The 21,047-nt window shown below is 42.6% G+C and overlaps 1 protein-coding gene and 1 long non-coding RNA gene across 6 annotated transcripts in view; one reads left to right on the top strand and one right to left on the bottom strand.

Moving 5' to 3' along the window:
* Window positions 1-21,047, bottom strand: part of LOC114774179 (BOLA class I histocompatibility antigen, alpha chain BL3-7-like) — a 167,237-nt gene that overhangs the window by 108,824 nt on the left and 37,366 nt on the right. The window lies entirely within an intron of this gene.
* On the top strand, window positions 17,988-20,742 carry LOC114774209 (uncharacterized). The gene is made up of 2 exons (XR_003744755.1): window positions 17,988-18,827; window positions 18,983-20,742. It is a non-coding gene; the product is annotated as an uncharacterized LOC114774209 (long non-coding RNA).

Below are 21,047 nucleotides of genomic sequence, written 5' to 3'. Positions count from 1 at the left end.
TATGAGAGGATAAGCAACTCAAACACACAAGCGTGAACAACTCTCCTCAGCACATATTTTTTTCTTCATAAACACACACATTTACATGTGAAGAAATATACGTGGCTCATCAGGTGTCATACTCTACCGGACCGGATAGAAACCGCTAAATAAATCCAGTTATGCCCATAGTCTTTCTGACACAGCCCCCCCAATTGTCTGGATGGTAGCATTCTGGCTGACAAGCACATTAAAGCACATGGTAAGATCTTCAAGTTTATGGGATTTATTTAGCGGTTTCTATCCGGTCCGGTTAGAGTATGACACCTGATGAGCCCCGTATATTTCTTCACATGTAAATGTGTGCATTTATGAAGAAAAAAATATGTGCTGAGGAGAGTTGTTCACGCTTGTGTGTTTGAGTTGCTTATCCTCTCATACTGTTTTATATGCTGAGAGAGAGTAGCATCCAATAAACGATGAAGCAATCTTCCAGGATCTCCAACGGCGTTTTCCCAACAGGTCCTCACTGTCATACAAGGCTTGCGGCAGTGATGAGTCTCTGTGTCCCATGAGTAGCATGTTGGGTGTTATGGGATCCAAGTCTGCTACATCGCTAGAGGCTTTGAATTAAGGATGCCCTATAGGATGACTTTATAGGATGACTCCTATAAATTGGCAAGATGGCCACTGCCAGCCACTCAGTCATTGATTGACACACGTCAACGAGACTCGGCTCCACTCCTTCACCTAAAAGTAAGACCATTCCTGACCTTCTCATAATCTCTCTGCTGAACTCCTTCCTCTCGTCCTGTCCCGTTCTAAATTGTACTGTAACGCAAACGACAACATCTGTGTGGTGTTGCATAGTAAGTCGGAGGGAACTTACCTGCCTCCTTGAGTCCCACCGCACCGGTTTACATGAGGTAGCTGCCAGGTGTCGTGAGCATGAAGTGGCGAATGCGGCGCAGGGTCTTCTCCCCCCCGTGGCTCCTGAACCCAGTCTGGCACTCCCGGAGCGCTGGAACGGAACGAGGGGAGCGGCGAGGCACTCCAAACCACTCTGTCACTGATTTTCGAGTTGCAGCCTCGCTGTTACCCCAGTTCCCGATCAGTGGGCGGCTGCGTTCCCCACTGACCCATCCCGCGTTCATGGAGGAGTTAAAAAACACATTCTGCCATCCGGACGGTGAGGAAGACGTCGTGTCGCAGCTGTATCATCTGCGCCAGGGTTCCTCTTCTGTCAGTCGATTCACCGCACGATTCCAGACCCTGGCTGCAAAAACTCCGCTGGACGTCCATGCCCTCCAGATGATCTACTATGAAGGACTGGCCCCACGAATCTGCGGAGAGATGGTCAGCGGGGACATTACAGCAATTTATGAAGCACTTATAAAACTGGTGCTTCAGATCGAAAACTGCGGCTCCCACTCCAACCGTGCATTGGACCCTTCGACCCCCATTTTTACCCCCACGAACCACCTCCTCCAGACAATCTGGGGGAACCCATGCAGCTTGGATGGGCAGCCCTCACCAATGAGGAGAAACAGCGGCGTTTTCGGGTGGACTTGTGTGCATACTGCGCTTCCCCTTCACACAACCGCTTAACCTGCCCTATTCCTGCCCTATTCCTGATTTTCCGACGTCGACCTCACGACTCACTCTCCCAGCCATCCTGGAATGGAATCAGCACATTGTCTCCACCACTGCCTTTGTGGATTCTGGGGTGGCTGGAAACTTCATAGACCACTCATTCATCAGGGCACATCACATCCCCATGGAACCCCTCGCATTTACACTCACTATCACCTCTGTGGATGGTCAACCCATTTCCTCGGGAGCCATCACTCACCGCACGGTTGCTCTCCAGCTCCGGATCGACTCCCACGTCGAAAAAATCCTGTTTTGGTTACAACCATCATCACCTCACCACTCCTCCTCGGGTTCCCCTGGCTGTCTCTCCACGAACCTCATCTCTCCTGGTCATCAGGTGTGGTGTTGGAGTGGGGAGCGCATTGCCATCGCTGCTGCCTTCTGCCACAGCCCTCTCTGTCTTCCACCTCAAATCCGGAATCAACTGGTTCTGTTTTAGATAACGTTACTACAACCTAGCCGCCATCTTCAGCCCCTGCAAAGCTGGCCAGCTGCCACCCCATCGGTCAGGCGACATGGCCATTGACCTGCTACTGGGAACCACTCCACCTAGAGGACATCTCTACTCTCTCTCTAAAGCAGAGCAATTGGCCATGGAGCAGTTTGTGGCAGGTTTCCAAGAAGGATGGTGGTCTGAGACCCTGTGTGGACTATCACCATTGCCCCTTACTAACACTGCCCTCGACGCCCTCTCGAGAGCAAAGTATTTCACAAAGCTGGACCTATGCTCGGCCTACAACCTCATCCGCATCCGAGAGGGCGACGAGTGGAAGACAGCATTCATCACCCCCACTGGTCACTTCGATTCATTAGTTATCCCCTTTGGACTGTGCAATGCACCCGCCGTCTTTCAGCATTTCATTTACGACGCTCTCCAGGACATGCTGGGATGGTGGGTGTATGCTTACCTGGATGTGAGAGCAGTCCTGAAGAGAGTTGGAAAAATGCGCCTTCCACCAGCGATCCACCACGTACCTGGGTTTTACCTTCTTGCCCCAGGTTGTGGTGATGGAGCCCAATAAGCTGGAAGCAGTGGCATCATGGCCCTACCCACGGTTTCTTGGGTTTGCGAATTTCTATAGTCACTTCTTCCTTGGCTACAGTAGAGTCACAGCCCCACTTACTGCTCTCACCAAGCCTTCTACACACCCGACGTCCGACCCTGGATGGCATTGGGCGTTCTGGTGGCCTTGGTTACGGCGGGATGTACAGGCCTACGTGTACTCCTGTGATGTCTGTGCCCGGGCCAAGACTCCAAATACTCCTGCTGTTGGTCCCCTGTGTCCTCTTCCCATTCCTCATCGTCCCTGGACCCACCTCGCCTTCATCACCGGTCTCCCTGAAGCCAACGGAATGACCACCATCCTGACCCTAGTGGATCGCTTCTCCAAGGCGGTCCACTTGCTCGCCCTGCCCGGCCTACTGTCCTCTGCCACAATTGCTGACCTTGTGCTTCAACACTTGTGAACTTGTGCCTCCATGGGTTCCTGCAGGACAACAGCTGGGACGATACCTGCGGTGCTTTGCGTCAGACCATCAACGTACCTGGCCCGGTTTTCTCCTTAGGGCAGAGCTGGCCCATAACCTGCAGGACATAGCCCTTTTGAAGTTTTTACGGCTTTCAACCCGCCATCTTCACCCACCAGGTGCCCGCAGGTGGGGTCCCTTCGGCCCGTCAGATGGAGAACATCGCGGTCGGCCCTCCTCACCGCCACCCGCAGGACATTAGGCCAGCATGACCGCCGGCACCCACGCCGACTGCGCTTCTGAGGGTTGTGGGTAGATGCTTCCAGTTTTGCCTGGTAAAAAGCAGTTTTAGCAGTAGTAAGGTTAGTGGAAAGTTTCTCTCCGCTGCTCAAGTACTCTTTGATTACTGCGCAAAGTATCGGAGAGCCAGGGCACAGGGGGAGAAGTCCTTTTGGGTTTAGAAGATAGAGGACAGAGGTGATGCATAGAAAGGGAAAGTGAGTTGAGGAAAGAGTTAGTTGCTGTCTCTAGTGGTAAGGAGAAGAATGAGTCAGAGGTTGGGAGATGTGAAAGAATGCAGGATGATACAGATGAAGGTGAGACAGTGTGATGGTTGTGTCGAATGAAGGATGGATGGGGGATAGTCGTGGATCCTGTAGGCAGAGTGAGTGCGATGGTCAGGAAGTGGTGGTCAGAGATGTGAAGTTGAGTGGAAGAAAGGTCGGAAGTTGGAGAAGGATGACCAGGTCCAGGACATTCCCTTCTTTGTGTGTGGGAGAGATATTGCTGTTGGTCAAAGGAAAAGAGTGGAGAAGGGGAAGAAGGCAAGATGATTGGAATTTGGCTAGTGGAAGGTTGAAGTCACCAAGGAGAGTTAGGGGGGTGTCTAAGTAGAAAATGCTGAGCAGAGTGACCCTGGAGGGCGATATATGACAATGAGAAGGATGTTCACATGAGAAGAAACTGAGACTGCATGGAATTCAAACAAAGAGAGAGGAGAAGCAGTGGCGTGAAGTACCAATTTCACGATATTAAAAGTCCAGTACCCACTCCTCTCCCAGTTTTCCTAGGAGTGTGGGAGAACGTGTAGCCGGAAGAGAGGGCAGCAGGTGTCATACATGTCATGTGTAAATCCAGGTTAACATTACTGATCTTAATAATAAGTCATTTCTGAGATGAGTGTAATACTCACTTTTTGTCTTCTTTTAACCTGTATAAAAGAGAAGAGAAAGTATTTTAGTATTTTACTGATTAGTAGTTTCTCCACATGACACCATGTCTGGTGTAGAAGTTACTGATGTTGTTTGCTGCGTCTCTCACCTGATCTTCACTTCACAACCATCACAACACCAACAACCACAGCGATGAGAACAAGAGCACCTGTAGCGTGACAGATCACTGGAGAGGAGGGGTCTGTCTGCAGCAGAGACACCTGAGGAGGGACTAGAGAGAGGAAGAGAGGAGGGGAACAGGCAGAGAATTTGGAAGAGAAACAGGACGTCTTCATATCAGCAGATCATCCAACAAAAACTCATTTTATATTCAACACTTCACTACATCTACCTGCCAGTTTACACTCCTAATACAACTGTAGCACAGTAACACATCTTTATTAGTCATGTTCTCCACCACACTTTGTTATAAACTGATTCTATAAACACTTCTATCAAAGGACATTAAAGCAAGAAGACTGATGATTCTGTCTAGAAGCTCCTGTACCTGCACTGTTGGTCCTGATCTTCTCCTCAGTCAGGATCATGTGGATTGGGTCTCCACTCTTGTGCTCCACCACACAGGTGAACTGGTTCTTCTTCCACACATCAGGCGTCACTTTGAGTTCTGCACGTTTCTGGAAGGTTCCATCATGGTTGGACAATGTCTCACCCACATCTACATCTTCATGCAGATCCTGTCCATCTTTCTGCCAGCTGATCATCACCTTATCAGGGTAGAAACCTGTAGCGTGACAGACCACTGGAGAGGAGGGGTCTGTCTGCAGCAGAGACACCTGAGGAGGGACTAGAGACAGGAAGAGAGGAGGTGAACAGGGAGAGAAACAGGATGTCTACATATCAGCAGATCATCCAACAAGCACTCAGTTTATATTCAACACTTCATTACATCTACCTGCCAATTTCCACCCCAAACACAACTGTAGTACAGTTACATTTCTAATATAATATAGTTATAAATATATTATTGCATAACTTTGTTTGTTAATAGGCCTCATAAAATGTCAGATTAGTCCTCTTTTTCTCATTGTTTTGTTTCTTTTTTTGTTTTTGTCTCAAAATTCTTGAATATGCAAATAATTAAACAGGCTGCTGTGGGTCTCAGAAATTATGTTAAATGTTTAATACAATGCTGTATTATGTCAAAGTGAACAGTGGTTAATTAAAATAATTTAACAATTATTGCACTCTGATTAAAGTGCAAAAAAAAAAAAAACTTTATACAAACTAGATAATTCCAACAACAAGTATAATTAAAGTAAAGTGCTCAGTGGTGGTTCCTTTGTAAATGGGTTGATAGCCAGACAAGGAGGAGCCAGAGCAACAGGAGTTTAACACCACATGGAGTCCTGTCTCCGCATCTCCCATCTGACGCGTCTTGCGTCATTCCCTGCACCGTGCAGGGAGGTGTTCCTGGAGCCTCCGGCAACCACATACGGCACCCCTGTCTGGTGCCTTCTGGACCATGCAGCCCCTCTCGCTGCACGTCCCCGCTGGCAGAGTGGCCAGCTTCCCTCCCTGCAACGCGCAGGGAGGCGGAACCTCCGGTGACCGCTCCCGGCACTCCAGGCTAATGCCTTCTGAAACATGCAGCCCCCCTCACTGCACGTCCCTGGTGCCAAGGCTAGCCCCTTCTGTATCTGTTGGGACAAGCAGGACCTCTTCTTGCCTGTCCCAGCTGGGTCCTCATGCAGGCCCACCCACCCTCCCCTCAGGAGGAGCCCCCAACCCGAACTGCACCCCCCCCAAAAAAATTATTTGGGGGAGCACCCACCCCGGCTGGACTAAGGGGTACCTTAGGGCTCGTCCACCTTGTCCTGGACCAGTGCAGTTAGGTTAGGAACTCCCCCCCTGGGGTTCGGCTCCGCTGCTGGATCGCCATCTGGTGGACAAAAAGAGGGGAAGTGGGGGCGACATACGGACAGAAATGCCACACACACAGACAGAAGAGAGGGTCGTCTGGCACCGACTGCAAGGGGCATGATGGGCGGAGCCATCCCGGCACCGACCACCGAACTCGCGTTTCCCGCACCATCTGGTCCATCACATCCACGCCACACCTTGTGGTGTTGTAAAGGGTGACAGTGTTTGGCTTCCTTTTGGTGATATTATCAGTCTGAACCACGCTGTGCATGCTGCTAAGAACATAGACGGTCTTCTTCCGTTTGGCCGAATATGCCGTCAGTGTGGCAGCAGTGGTTCAAAACAGCTAATAAATAAGAAATTGTTATTTTCATAGCACTTTTACACACAATGTGTAAGCAGTTTTTGGGCAAGTGACATCGATGTGAAGAAATTGTCTGTGGTAACATTTCTACCCTTGTCTAGGAATGGTTCCATCAGCCTCATCACTACGTTTTCAGACAGTGTCTCCCCACTGGGACGACTGGGGTCCTTGCCAAGATATGGGAGGACATTGCAAATGTACTTGATTTTCGCAAGCCACCCAAAACTTGATCACAAACTTATCAGGTTTAGTTGCAATATACTGCAGGAAACAGCAGTGAGTCTTTGACGGGAAGAGCTGTTCATCAACGGTGATATGTAGACCAGGGTTGTAGGACGTGATGCAGTTGGTGACAAATGATCCCCACACACTGGAAATTGCAGCGAAATTCTCTGTCTTTGTTCGACCACTGCGGGTGGACTGCGGGTGGACCTGTCATCAAAGTGTAGGTGTTGCATGATGTCTTGGAAGCGGTTTCACGGCATAGTTCCAATGATCTGTGGGTTTCCCAGGTTTGCTGACCAGCAGTCACATAGCGATGGAACCTTGGTAAGCCCCCGCAAGATGACAATCGCGATAAATGCCATTAGTTCAGGGAGGGCCATGAACCAATGAGCATGCTCCGTTTGCTGTGCATGTTGGATAGTCCACTCTTGAATGCTACAAAGCATGTCAAGAGTGATGATACACACTGAAGGCAACTCGAGATACTTCTTCTGGCTTTAGCCGTTGGCTCTCCATCTTTTTGTTTTATAATTCAGTGATGATTCTGTACATGTATGAGCATGTTTATCATCCATGGACCATGACTTCACTCAGGTTATGACATTTGTGAACAAACATACATTGGAGTACACTTCTTGGGGGGAAGGGGAGTGACACATTCCAATCAGCCACCCAATTACAAATGAATGGGAGCCATTTGTCGGTGACTGGGTTGTTAGTTTCAAACCAAGGACTTCTAGTGTTAAAAGATGTCCTGATTGGCCACACCTGGCAACATCAGCTGTGACCAATCCTGACAGTGCTGCTGTACCTTTTCTCTCCAGACGGATCTTCCCGTACATCACATACTTCTTTATCCACACAACACAATCCTGTTCCAGGTATTTCTTCCAATAATTATATTCAGCTCCATTCCATTTCTGCTTGATGATTTCTGCCTCTGGTTTTGCAGCAACCCAATCAGTGTTTTTCAAATCCAGTCTCATAAAATCTGCTCCATCATAACCAAACTGACAATATCCTTCTGTGACTCCAGTTTCATCATCCAACTTACAGCTGTACATCAGCTGTATAGTGTGAACTCCTGAAAGAGAGAGAATAGTTTTTTTTATTTCTGCTTTTTTTTTTTGCTTCTTAGTTATGTCACTTTTTGAGTTAATATGTTTACAGAAATTACTGGTTGTTTGTTTATGTTTATCTGTGTTTATATACATTTGTCATCAAATATATTTTTATATGTAATTCCTGTATGGATAAACCGAAGATGTGGAAAGATTTCACTGCAGCTTTCACTGCATCAGCAGTTCTGTTCATATTCTCTTCATCTTCAGCTGTCTGCTCAGAACGTGATACATTTGAAGTGCAGCAGATTGATTTTCAGTGTGACAGCAAATCTTCCCCAGAGAGGAGAAGAGAGTCTAAATAAACTCCTGGCTTCTAATTAGACAAAATCCACAGCAAAAGTAAATCTGCTCATACAGTGGAGTTTTATAACATTGTGTGTGCATTTACATTTATTTCCAGAGTGGCCTACAATCAGTAGTTACAGGGGCAGTCCCCCCTGGAGGTTAAGTGTCTTTGCTCAGGGACACAATTGAGTCATAGGCATGGATGTTACACACTAGGCTACTACCACCTTGGCATATCAAGGTTAAACAACACTAGGACAGAATGTTGTGTATGTTCAGGCAGAAAATGTGATGTCTTTATTACTAAGTGAGTAGGCAACTGAAATAAGAGTATTTACAACAAAGAACACAATTTCAACCAAAAGTACAGCTTTGTTTATCATATTCAGGTTCTAATAAAAAATACTTATTTCCTATTAGAAGTGAGATGAGCAGAGTTGAGCAGAGTTACAGAGAATAATGACCAAACTGTAAAAAAAATTATAAAGATTTGTGTCGAACTTCTATTCTTCACCAGAACACAATCTTTGGCTCTTCTACTCTTCTACAAATGTGTTAAATGGATATGGTTGGTAGTGTATTACATTTATAACAAAATATTTTGTTAAAATAAAATTGAAGTCTGTAGTTTACATGACATTTTACATTATTTATCTGCAATCTATCCAAATCAGTCAAGTGTTACATTGGTATTACAGAGGAAATTTAAGCAAATTTTCTAGAATTGCTGAAAATAATAATAATAATAAAACAATAAAAGTATAACATTCACTGTGAGTGGTGTTTAAGTAACTTTTATTAATAAGTTAAAAACAGATTTAAATTGTAAGTAACTATTCAGATTAAATAATGTTTGGACGTTTTATTAAGAGAATGAAGGCTCATATTGGTCTTACCTTGATCGTTTGTCTGCTTAAACTGAGTCATTATCATTTTCAGGCCATTGTTGAATTTTACTGTAAAATTCCTGAAACTCTCTGTCTGTTTCTCCACATACTTCTCATCCAGCGTCTTCACCCAGTCCTGTCGGATCTTAAACTGGTTGGTCTCTGTCACGACTACGGACTTACGGGGGAAGGAAGCGCAGAGGTCTGACATTCTGGGAAGGGGTTTTTATTATTAAATAAACAATAAACACAAATAAAGACGGGCGCGGTGGCCGAAAACGATTTAACTTAAATACAGACAAACTAAAACTAACCCGTAGGCGTGTGGCGATTGCCAGAACTCAAATTACAAACAGTGTTACCAACTGAAGTTCACGAAAATGCCAGCGACCCCGAACGGGCGGAAACTTCCGGCATTTATGGGGCGTCAGGATTGGATTCCGGTGTGGAGCCCAGCTGCAGGCAATCCTGACAGTCTCAATGTTGAAGTATCCAATCACTTCATCATTAAAAAAATTTACACCCACAAATTCAGGAAAATCCTTTATTCCTGTAGTTGCTGTGTATAATCCTCTCCAGGAATGATTTGCTGTTAAAGAAAAACGGAAAGTTTAAAATAGCAGCAAAATAATTAAACTGTATCATTTCTTGATGTGAATTTACTTTTGTGAGTAAAGCACTCTTCAAAGATTTTTATTATACATTATATATGAGTTTTATTCCAGATGAAATACTGAGCTTCATTATTAATTATATATTAGGTTTTCAAATGCACAGTGACTAAAAACCATAGTGGAAATGAAATATATTAAAATGTATTTAGATTAAAATATTTTTCAAAATCTACAACATTGCCACCCAGACATTCAAAGTCTTTTCAGATTCTCCAAGTGATATTATCATCTCAGTAACATGACTGAAGACAAATGTCTATACAAGATTTGGTGTAAAAATCCAATTACACCACGTACAAAAATTTTTTCCAAGCAGGCTAAAAAAGGCCTCTAATCGATATATACCTGAAAGGTGATTGATCTAAGCCTTCATGTAGAACAGTGATTAAAATAAATGGATCCATAGATCTTTTCTCTTGCTTCCAGCAGGGGTGATAAGTAAACACATCCCTCTGGAATCTTCATGGTTTTCTGAACAATGCAGATTTTCTGTCCTACACTACAAGAAAGTTTTAGTTCAGCTAAACGTACCTATCGGCTAAACAAACCGATTATCAGAATGCTTTTTTTGATGATGTTAGAACTTATGTGGGGGCTCCTGGTTCATGTTATGAAATGTTTCATGTCGACAGGGTCGACGAACCGCGTGCATATTTATGCCAGTAACCTGACCAAATCTTAAATTGTTTTTCACATGGTGGCTCGAACAACTGGCCTCTCCAAGCATGTTAAACTTGTCTCTTATTGCCTCCCACGTGTCATGTAGAACAACAATCACAGAGAAGAGAGTACTAACCTCCTGAAACAGGGTTATTTTGGAGGACCAGAAGGAGAAAGATCTTCAAGGTCTTCATTTCGCCAGATTTTGCTGAATATTTTGTTATTATGGTTTCAAAACTGCTTTGGATCCCAAGAAGCCACTACAGAAGACTAGAGAGGCTAGAGAAAGTTCTGTAACTACTTCCTTATACTTTAGATCCAATCAGACTGCCGTTCACATCAGCGTCACAATGCCATTGCCACGCCCCAAAGGTACAACATTTTACAACAGGTTCCAACAGAGCTCCTGTGATCTAATAGTTTTCTGTGGCCAGATTGTTCCACCTGACTAGTGGATTTCTGCATCTGCAAGTTGGACTACATCACTGATGAAGGTTTTCCTTGCTCAGCCTGTCAGTTTAGGTGGGCGGCCATGTCTTGCTAGGTCTGCTGTTTTGCCACTTTTTCTATTTTCACATGATTGATTAAACAATGCCCCATGAGATGTTAAAAACTTGGGATATTATTTTAAACTTGTGCACAGCTTTATCTTTAACCTGTGTAGTGTGTTCATTTGTCTTCATGATGTTTGTTCACTAATGTTCACTGAACAACAGGTTTTCACAGAAGAGCAGAATTTCTATATTGAGATTAAATTACTCACAGTTGGACTCGAATTACTAATTATGTCATCTGAAGGTGATTGAATTTTTTTAGGGGCATTAGAGTTATTTGTAAAATAAAAAACACCCAAAATACATTTAATTTGTGGTTGCAACAAAATATGGATTCAAGTCACTGTATGTATAGATTTTTACTCAACAGTGTATAATTGTGTTCAGTTGTACATGCTGATAAAATGTGACACTGATTTGGGATGATATAAACACTATCAGTTTTCATTTAGTGTAATTTGTAGCCTAGGAGCTAAGGAAGTGACTGTCAAGGTGCTACTGAGAAATTGAGATAATTACAACCACTATCACTAATTTAACTCACAGCTTTCATGCTGTGTATTCAAAGTATTAAACAAGCAGGGTCAAACTGATCTGAAGTTAATACATTGAAAATACTTGAATAGCATTATCAATCAATCCACCTTTACTATATTAAATGAATGTAAAACTTGATAAAAATCTATTCTTTTATACATTGAAGTGTAGAGTGAGTACTTCAATCAGTAACAACTTTAATGTGTATCCAGTTACAGAGGTGTAGTTATGTCAGTGTGTGCTGAACCCACATCTCTTGTTACAAGGGCCGTGCAAAACAGACAAACCGTACAGACAGAATTACTTATGAAGATCTGAATGCTGCCCTGATTTTTTATATATGTTTTATATATATTACACTGGAATGTTGACTTAATAGTCTTTATTATGGCCATTGGCATGTAAAATATATGCACTACACATATATACACAACAACAACAACTTTGTATTGGATTATAGAAAACACAGATTTACAAAATAAACTTTACTGATAATGTAGCTACCACCAATATAGTAATGGATCACAAAGCAGACAATCATATTATCGCAAGTTGTCTTAGTGTATATTTTTTACCCAGATAATTAGATGGAACAGAGAACCGTCTAACCAAAGCCGGTTTCAATTTGTGTGCATCTCTGCTATAAAACCTGGACTGGCTTCCTGTGACAAAACACTAACGCTTGCCTTAAAGATGATGAATAGAAAGTGGCGGTTTTTGATACGGGCGATGTGGCCGGTTGTCCAGGGCAGCATCATGGTGGCATTATTTTTTGCGTGCTCCTGCTGCCCTTATCATGATTAGTTGGCATCCAATCAGTTTTCTCTTCCCCGTTTGTGGGAATTAAGGACGCCTGCTGTTTCAGGGAGCGGCAGGAGATTCTCTGACTGGCTGGAGGGACATCTAATAACCAGCGTACAAAGTAAAACTGGCTCCTTATTGGATTTGATGAATGGAACGCTTTTACAAAAAAACAACTACTAGAGTTTAAAACCTCTGGGCCACTGAAAGTGCACTTGTTTAGGGTAAAATAGGTTGTGAAGTGATTGTCATTGTGATACACAGCACAGCACACGGTGACACAAAGAAATGTGTCCTCTGTATTTAACCATCACCCCTGCTGGGCTGAAGTCTCACTCCAGTCAAAAAGGGAGGGGGGCAGGATGCTTTCAAATATATCACATTTCATTCATTCATAAATTTGCAATCCAGGCTTATTACTGTACAACGAATTTTTCCTGGGTGTGTGCGAAATCACAGAAAAAAAATTGTACCAAATCTGCACACTAAAGTGTCTAACAGGCTAGGACCGCCCCTGTGAATGGACCTGCACTTTCATATCCCTCTGCACTGATCAAGTAGCAGGTCACTTCTTGTCTTCTCTTTAAGCCCTTCACTGCCGAGTTGGAACCCATTGTTGGGCTAGCGGGCAGATTCTTACAACTCAACAACACAGCATTTCTCATTATTAATGACAATTAATTATTGTACATTTGCTTGTTTTAAAATGGAGGGTTCTCTGCAGTCTAAGAGGGTTTGTGATGATATGTAACATAGCTGATGAAGCTATGAAGATCAGATATGGACGACATCACTTTAAACAAGAGAGTCTGCTTTTCATTACATTACATTCAATTTACATTTATTGCATTTAGCAGACACCCTTATCCAGAGCAACTTACAACATGCTTTCATGTTACCATCTGTGAGGTTAATCAGTTCTGGTTCACTAGGACTCAACCATGAATACAATCATTTTATTCACTCTGTTACATAAGTCAGGTAATAAGAAAGTTACAAGTTAGTCTAAGTATTGTCTAAAATACTAGGGGCCAAGACAGAGAAGAGTCTAGATGAGTGTCTTACTTGTATCTTCAGTGGAGGGACCAGGTGAGCAGTACTGGAAGGTTGGAGAGTGCGAGATGCAGTGTGAGGAATAATAAGTGCTCTGAGGTAGGAGGGAGCATAGCAGTAGGGTGGGAGAATTTGGGAAGGTTGAAAACCCATTGTTCTGCTGCATACAGAAGGACAACAAAATGTTGTTTAGGTGGATAGCAAGATCCTGTTGTGGTGAAGAATCTGCTTGGAATGCTGTCTTCTTTCGGGTACTCTTTTTACAGGTCACCACAGCAGATCACCCAGTGTGTTTGTCCACATAAAAGATTTTTCAAAATCAGATGCCCTTCCTGATGCAACCCTACAATACAAAACAATACAATGCAATTCACCCTACAGCCAAATCACTAAATCAGCTCTTACTTGCATATTTACATTTACATTTAAGGCATTGGCATATAAAACACAATACATACATTATATGCAAAACAACATGAATTAGTCCAATAAGATCATTTAAATGTGGCGCGGGATGTACTAACAGTCAGTCAGATTAATGTTGCACACACAAAAGTGTAAGTGAAGTGATTGTCACTTGTGATACACAGCAGCACAGCACACAGTGCACACAGTGAAATTTGTCCTCTGCATTTAACCCATCACCCTGAGTGAGCAGTGGGCAGCCATGACAAGTGAGCAGTGTGTGGGGACGGTGCTTTGCTCAGTGGCACCTCAGTGGCACCTTGGCGGATCGGGAATCGAACCGGCAACCTTCTGATTACGGGGCCGCTTCCTTAACCGCTAGGCCACCACTGCCCCATCACTGCATCATCTGAATCATGAAATATTTCTAAATAACTTATGAAACACGTTTAATACTTCAGTGTTGGTTAACATTTAACGTGTTAACCAGCGTGTAAACTAAAATACATGATGTTGCTGTCAATATAATGCTGCCTTCTTACATGTATAATCACTTATAAATCCCTAGATTTCTGAAACAGTTATAATTCCTATAATAAAACAGAGATGTCAAATGCCTGCTCAATCTCTAATCAACCATAATCTACCAAAAAAGCTGTAGCACAACAGCTCATAAATCTCAATGATAAAAACAACATTCTCGATTCATTCCAGTCAGGTTTAAGACCACAACGCAGTACAGAAAAATCCCCTGTTTGAGTGACAAATCTACTTGTCATCAGACAAAACTCGAAAAAAGACTGAAACATTGTTACTTGGTCCTAAATCTGGCAGAAAGAATCTATTCAACTTCTCACTTAATATAGTTCAAGACTCAGCAAGAGGAATAGAGAGAGAGGAGGAAGAGGTAGAGCTCAGCCCAGCTGTGGCTTCTTTCCTGGTTCTAGTGCATGTGGGTAACGCCATTTGGTGAGCAGCCTGGGTGGCTGGTGTGGTCTGTTGTGTCAGTAGGTCCCACTTCTTCAGTCCCCTGGGAAACAGGAAACAGAATACCAGGCAGTAAGCAAATATTATAGTTTACACTTACTGTATGTGTAGCTCATATACAAACATGTAAGACGTAGGTGAAGAATGGAACAACTGAACCAGAAATATAAAGAAGACATTTAAATCACTTGTTATTGTGCTGTTTTGTGATGTACATTTAGGAACATGTACTGTTTAAATGGTAGAAATGACAGTAAATGACAGTATTTCAGCTGCAGAACTGGTGAAGCTGGGTGGGACTGTTTCATGAGTGGCCTGGTTGACTAGTGGCACTTGTTCTTGGATAGGAGCTGCATTGACATTCTAGGACATAAAATCACAAAGAACGCGGTTTGGCAAATAGTGATGACCAGGCTGGACATTAAATTAGATCAGACAAAACCATCTTGAGAACTTTAAAACCACCGAGCTGTAAACATTATTCCTGCATGTGACGCTAACATCTACATTAAAATCTACATTTAAAAAATTATTTCTGTGTAGACGTCCCCATCACCATTCAGCTCTGATCTATATGAACACTTGTGCCAAAAACAGTAATTGATTAAATTAACTTTTTACTTTTCTTCCTAATCATGTGGCACAAGGATGCAAGTTCAAGTGAAAACAAAACTGTATTAATTTTATATAAACTAGATAATACCAACAGCAGGTAGAATTAAAGTAAAATGCTCAGTGCTGGTTCCTCTGTAAACCAGCAGATAGACAAACAAGGAGATGCTCAGAACATCAGGGGAGAGTCCTAATAATAAAAGTCCTGGAAATCAAACATAGGTGTGTTTAAAACAGAGGAGGGTGACGCCCTCTGGTGGCTGCGGAGCCTCAGAACGTCACTGAAAATTATCAAGAAGCAAATTAAATTAAAATGAACAACGTAAAAGAGCTGATATTTTCAACTATCAACAGAAACAACTAAAGATCTGTTCACCACCAGTTAACTCAAAGGAGTGTGTGTGTGTGTGGTGTGTGTGTGTGTGTGTGTGTGTGTGTGTGTGTGTGTATGAGACTGTACTGGGTGGAATCGGGTTTATACAAGTTGCCTTCCTGTCTGGTGGATCCTCCCGACGACTTTTATCCAAAGAGACTTACAATGAGAAGACACCAGCAATTCTCATTCATTTTGTACACTTTTCTATTTAAGAAGACTTTTCCTTCTGTTTTCGTTTATTTTTGATGAATATTTTCTTTAATTCATCAGTATATGGCTTCCCCTTCCCCTTCTTTATGTTACAGAGTTTAGAGGTACGACTTGTAACATGGATCTCTACTGATGTTACATATCAGTCCTGCTGTGTGTGTCTCTGTGTTGTTCTGTGTGCTGCTCTACCTTTTCTCTCCAGACTGATACTCCTGTACATCACATACTTCTTTATCCACCTGACACAATCATGTTCCAGGTATTTCTTCCAGTATTTAGATTGACCTCCATTCCATTTCTGCTTGATGATTTCTGCCTCTGGTCTTGCAGCAACCCAATCAGTGTTTTTCAAATCCAGTTTTATAAAATCTTCTCCATCGTAACCAAACTGACTGTATCCATCTGTAGCTCCATCTTCATCATCCCACTCACAGCCGTACATCTGTTGTAAAGTATGAACTACTGAGAAAGAGAGAATTTAATAAGTAAAAAGCTCTATGATCATCATTAGTTTTCATGTTTGTTTGTTGGTTTGTAGTTATGTCACTTTCTGACATTATGTATTTAATGTAAATAGCTGGTTTATTACATTACATAACTATTTAAGTTTATATAAATCTGTCATTAAACATTTTACTGTGTAAATTCTGTATAATTACTGCATCATATATAATGTAAAGATGTGGAGAGTTTACAGGAACTCGTATTTTACTTCTTTTTACAAGGGAATCCAAGCAGCCATGACAGGTGCCCGGGGAGCAGTGTATGGGGATGGTGCATTGCTCAGTGGCACCACTGTGGCACCATGGCAGCTCGGTATTCAGTACAGATAGGTCGATAGATTTACAATTTAACAGTTTCCCAGTAGAACCAGCACCAAAATGATCTGAAGTGAGTAGTTACATGCAGGGTAACACTGAGATGAGTTGAGACAGGATACAGGGGAGAGAAAACAGGGCAGAAAGGCTGAGAACTTGACATTTACAGTTTTACATTCTAATCAGAGGCTTGAGACTTGCAGACAAATAAATCTTCCATCTTCCTCCTCTTCATATCTCTGCTCTTCCCCAGTTATACTTCACTTCACCATTTTCTCTTTTGGTCATGCACATAAAGTGTGTTTGGTGAAGTGTGTGGTGATTTGTGCAAAATTGTGCAAAGGTGAAGAGGTGGTGAGCTTCATGTCCATCTGAGGTGTGGGGGACTGTGTTAAGTTGTGTTTCACTGATATTACAGAGGAAATGTGACAAATGTTAAGCAAGTTTTAACTTCATCGTTTCTACTTAATTCTGAAGAGTTATAATAGAAGCTTCATCCCTTCATCCCAAATAAAACTTCAGAGGTGTTTGGATTTGAAGAGGATGAAGGTGCTTGTTGATCTTACCTTGATCTCCAGTCTGATTAAATTCAGTCAAGGTAATTTTCAGATTCTCCCTGAATTTCCATGTAAAATATCTGAAGCTCTTTGTCTGATCCTCCACATACTTCTCTCCCAGCTCCTTCACCCAGTCCTGCCGGATCTCAAATATCCAGTCACTTTATCATCGAAGAAATTTACACCAACAAATTCAGGAAGATCCTTTATTCCTGTAGCTGCTGTGTACAATCCTGTCCAGGAATGAATCACTGTTGGAGAAGAAACAGGAAATTTAGTAAAGCAGCAAATTAAACTCTAATAAAATCATCGAGTTGTAAGAACAAATCAGGGATGGATGGTGAATTTTATTGTTTATCAGACATATTTTGTGCTGATGACAGTGCACTTGGTGGTGGCCTAGCTGGTAAGGAAACTGCTGTCTCCACTCATGGCTGCTCACTGTGTCAAGTACATGAAATTGCAGTACTGTGTTAATGGCTGTTGATATGCTTCTGTTTTACATTTCCACTGACTGGTGCACATTAATGGTTCTGGGACTAATTGTTTTGGGTAGGTCGGTATTTATTATAAGTAGGGCCCACCTTAAGTCATGGGGCGGTCGGGAGAGCGGTGACGAGGACCCGGAACTGGGACACGTGACGTCACCGACGACAGCGGCGCGAGCAGCGGCGAATGGACCAGATGCCGGACCGTGACCAGCGCCGCTACAGCCAGTGACAGCAGGGCGAGTTTAGAACCCCTGGAAGGGACGTGGGAGTTGTAGTTTCCGGTTTGCGCGCTGTTGTCTGTGGGCTTGAAGCAGTTCATCTAGTGACCCGACTGGGTTTGTGTTGCAGCGGGATTGTCGTCGGGAGGAAGTTTGGGGCTGAGTGGGGGGTGACTTGAAAGCACGTTGTAAGTCGCTCTGGATAAGGGCGTCTGCCAAATGCCATAAATATAAATGTAAATGTAAATGGGTGACAGTTCGTTTCCATCCATACGGGCTGGGAAGGAATGTGGGCGGAGCTTGTTGCCCAGCAACCAGGAGGACGACTTGGGCGTGTCGCGGGATTCTGGCCGCGTGGAACGCCTGGAGACCGACGTGTGCTCGACTCTGGTTTGACAATTTGTGTGACCATTTGGGTCGTGGGTTGTGGGCAGACTGGTTTTGTGTGGGAGCTGACCAGTACTGACAGTTTATAGGATCCTTTTTATTAATAAGATATTTTTTATATACATGTTACTGAATATTCAGGATTAATGTGTGTAGGGGGTTAATATATGAAGCCTGGTTCATCTACTGCGCTGATTTACCCACCCAAACCTCTTAGAATAAATTGGTGGTGTTTTACTTGCGGTTTGTAGTGTGTGTTTTGTGTGATTTCTATTTTGATGAATTGTGGGATGAAATGGGAGTAACATGGTGGCAGCCTTTAAAAACACCACAGCAGAAGAAACCAGCTCTGAGGACGACTCCCCTGGGTCCAATGATCGAAAGTGACTCTGAAATCGATGACCAGCGGTAAGCCACATTTACTTTATTCTTTTTCCTGAGAGTCAATCATCACATAAATGATTACTCCCTGCCACACACTACATATATACAGTATACATATATTCACACCAGCCACTTTATTAGGTTTAGACTTATTTGATTCTCTTTTTTATTATTATTAGGTATCGTCATGTCGACATGGAATTGGACCGGACACCATGTGTTGTGCATACCATACAACTTGTGGTCCACATGTTGCAGAAAGAAACAACTGTCAAAAGAGTTCTCGATAAAGCTAGGTCTGTGGTGAAGCTCTTTCGCAAGTCCTCAGTTGCAACTCAGAAGTTATTGGACCAGTGTGGTGTTATTGTTGTAAATGACTGCCCCACACACTGGTCAAGCACATTTAACATGATCACACGACTCCTCAAAGTCAAAGATGCAGTCGGTCAAATCTCAAATGACATGGGATGGGACAGTTTGCTTGCTAGTGAGTGACAAAAGCTTTCCTCGTTGCACGACCTATTGCTGCCTTTTGCAGAACACACTAAAACTCTTCAGAGTGACACCACATCTATGTCTCTAGTGGTTCCTGCCCTCTTTGATCTGCGGAGCCACCTAACTGACTTTGCAGTGAACACTCGGTACAGAGACCTCGCTACTCTTGCAGACAAGATTAGATCAAATCTGAAGCAGCGTTTTGCATCTTGGATACAACTGATGAAAAGTTTTCACCACTTGCAGCAGCTGCCTGCTTTGTTAACCCAACTGTCTGTGAAATCATTATTAATGTTGATGTGGCTAATAGAAATATCCAGGAACTGCTAAAGCAGGCAGAGGACTATGTAGTCAAATCCACAAAACAGGAGGACCAGTTGGAAAATGATGAAGAGGAGGTTATTGAGGAACCAGAAGCAGCGCCATCCTCAAAGCAGCCGGCGTTTAGGTTTATCTCAAAATGCCGCACCACAAGGCCTAAACAGAAAACCTCCACAAGCAGCATCAGGCAGCAGATCATCAAGTACAAGGAAGAACTCTCCCATCCCATCACTGAGGACACAGGAACAGACTTCTGGCTGGGAAAGTGTGACAGTGTTTACCACAGTTTAAAACCTTTTGCATTAGACTTGTTAGCTATGCCCGCTTCTCAAGCTTTTGCAGAGAGGGTATTCAGCATCACAGGTGACCTCACAAGAGGACAGCGCAACAGAGGAAGGGTCACAATGGAGCGAAGTGCTTTCCTTAAGATGAACAGAAACAAATAGAAATATTGTATTCACTATTGCAACATTTCCTGTAGTAGTAGTATACAGTATACACAGGACAGTGACCGCTAATGAAGAAAATGATGCTAACATAGTTGTATGTTTGTTTGCTTTTTAGTTTAATTTACCTGTATTTTCACTGATTTTTTTTATCTACTTTAACTTTAAGGACTATTTCTTTGGCATTGTGTGGCATTGCAGCCGATACATATTTTGTTCTACATTTAAGAATTGCACTAATTTGTTCTGTTCAAAATCTTGTTGATTTTACAGAGTAGCAAGGCATAGTGTCTTAGCAGTTATTTAACTTCTCTTGAGGTACATGAATATTAGTGATTTTTATGTTTTGTATTTAGATACCTTGTGCAGTGGCATTACAACCAGTTATTTTATTTTTGAGAATTGCACTTTATATTTTTTTATGCTTTTGATTTTGCAAAGACTGTAGAAGCCAGTAAGCTCATTGGTTATCTATTTCAATAATGCTGAACTTTATTATACTTATCTTGAAAGAATGTCATATGTGTTTCATATAATTCAGGGACAATGCATATCTTTTTCAGGGAGCATGTATATTGTTCAGGGAGAGAAGGTTTTATGGTTATTTTTGTGAAAAAATAACCATAAATTATTTTATTGACATTTAATAAAATAAATGTTTTTTATTACAACAATTACATACTGTATGTGCCTGTATTCTCTATATGCTTCCAAATATTGAAATATACTTAGTTATGTGAATTATGGAGACAAATCTGCTAATATTTGGTCTACTAAAACTAGACTAAGACTAAAAGACTTAAGACTAAACTAAGACTAAAACTCTTATGATATTTAGTCAACTAAACTAGACTAAGATTAAAAGATTTCAGATGACTAAAATAGGACTAAAACTAAATGGTGTATAATTCCAAAGACTAAGACTAAGACTAAATCAGAATTTGCTGTCAAAATTAACACTGCAAGCAATACAGCTCATTGA

Source organism: Denticeps clupeoides, unplaced genomic scaffold, assembly GCF_900700375.1.
Source record: "Denticeps clupeoides unplaced genomic scaffold, fDenClu1.1, whole genome shotgun sequence".
Taxonomy (NCBI): domain Eukaryota; kingdom Metazoa; phylum Chordata; class Actinopteri; order Clupeiformes; family Denticipitidae; genus Denticeps; species Denticeps clupeoides.
Note: the sequence above shows the minus strand (reverse complement) of the source record. Positions and strands in the feature narration are given on the sequence as shown.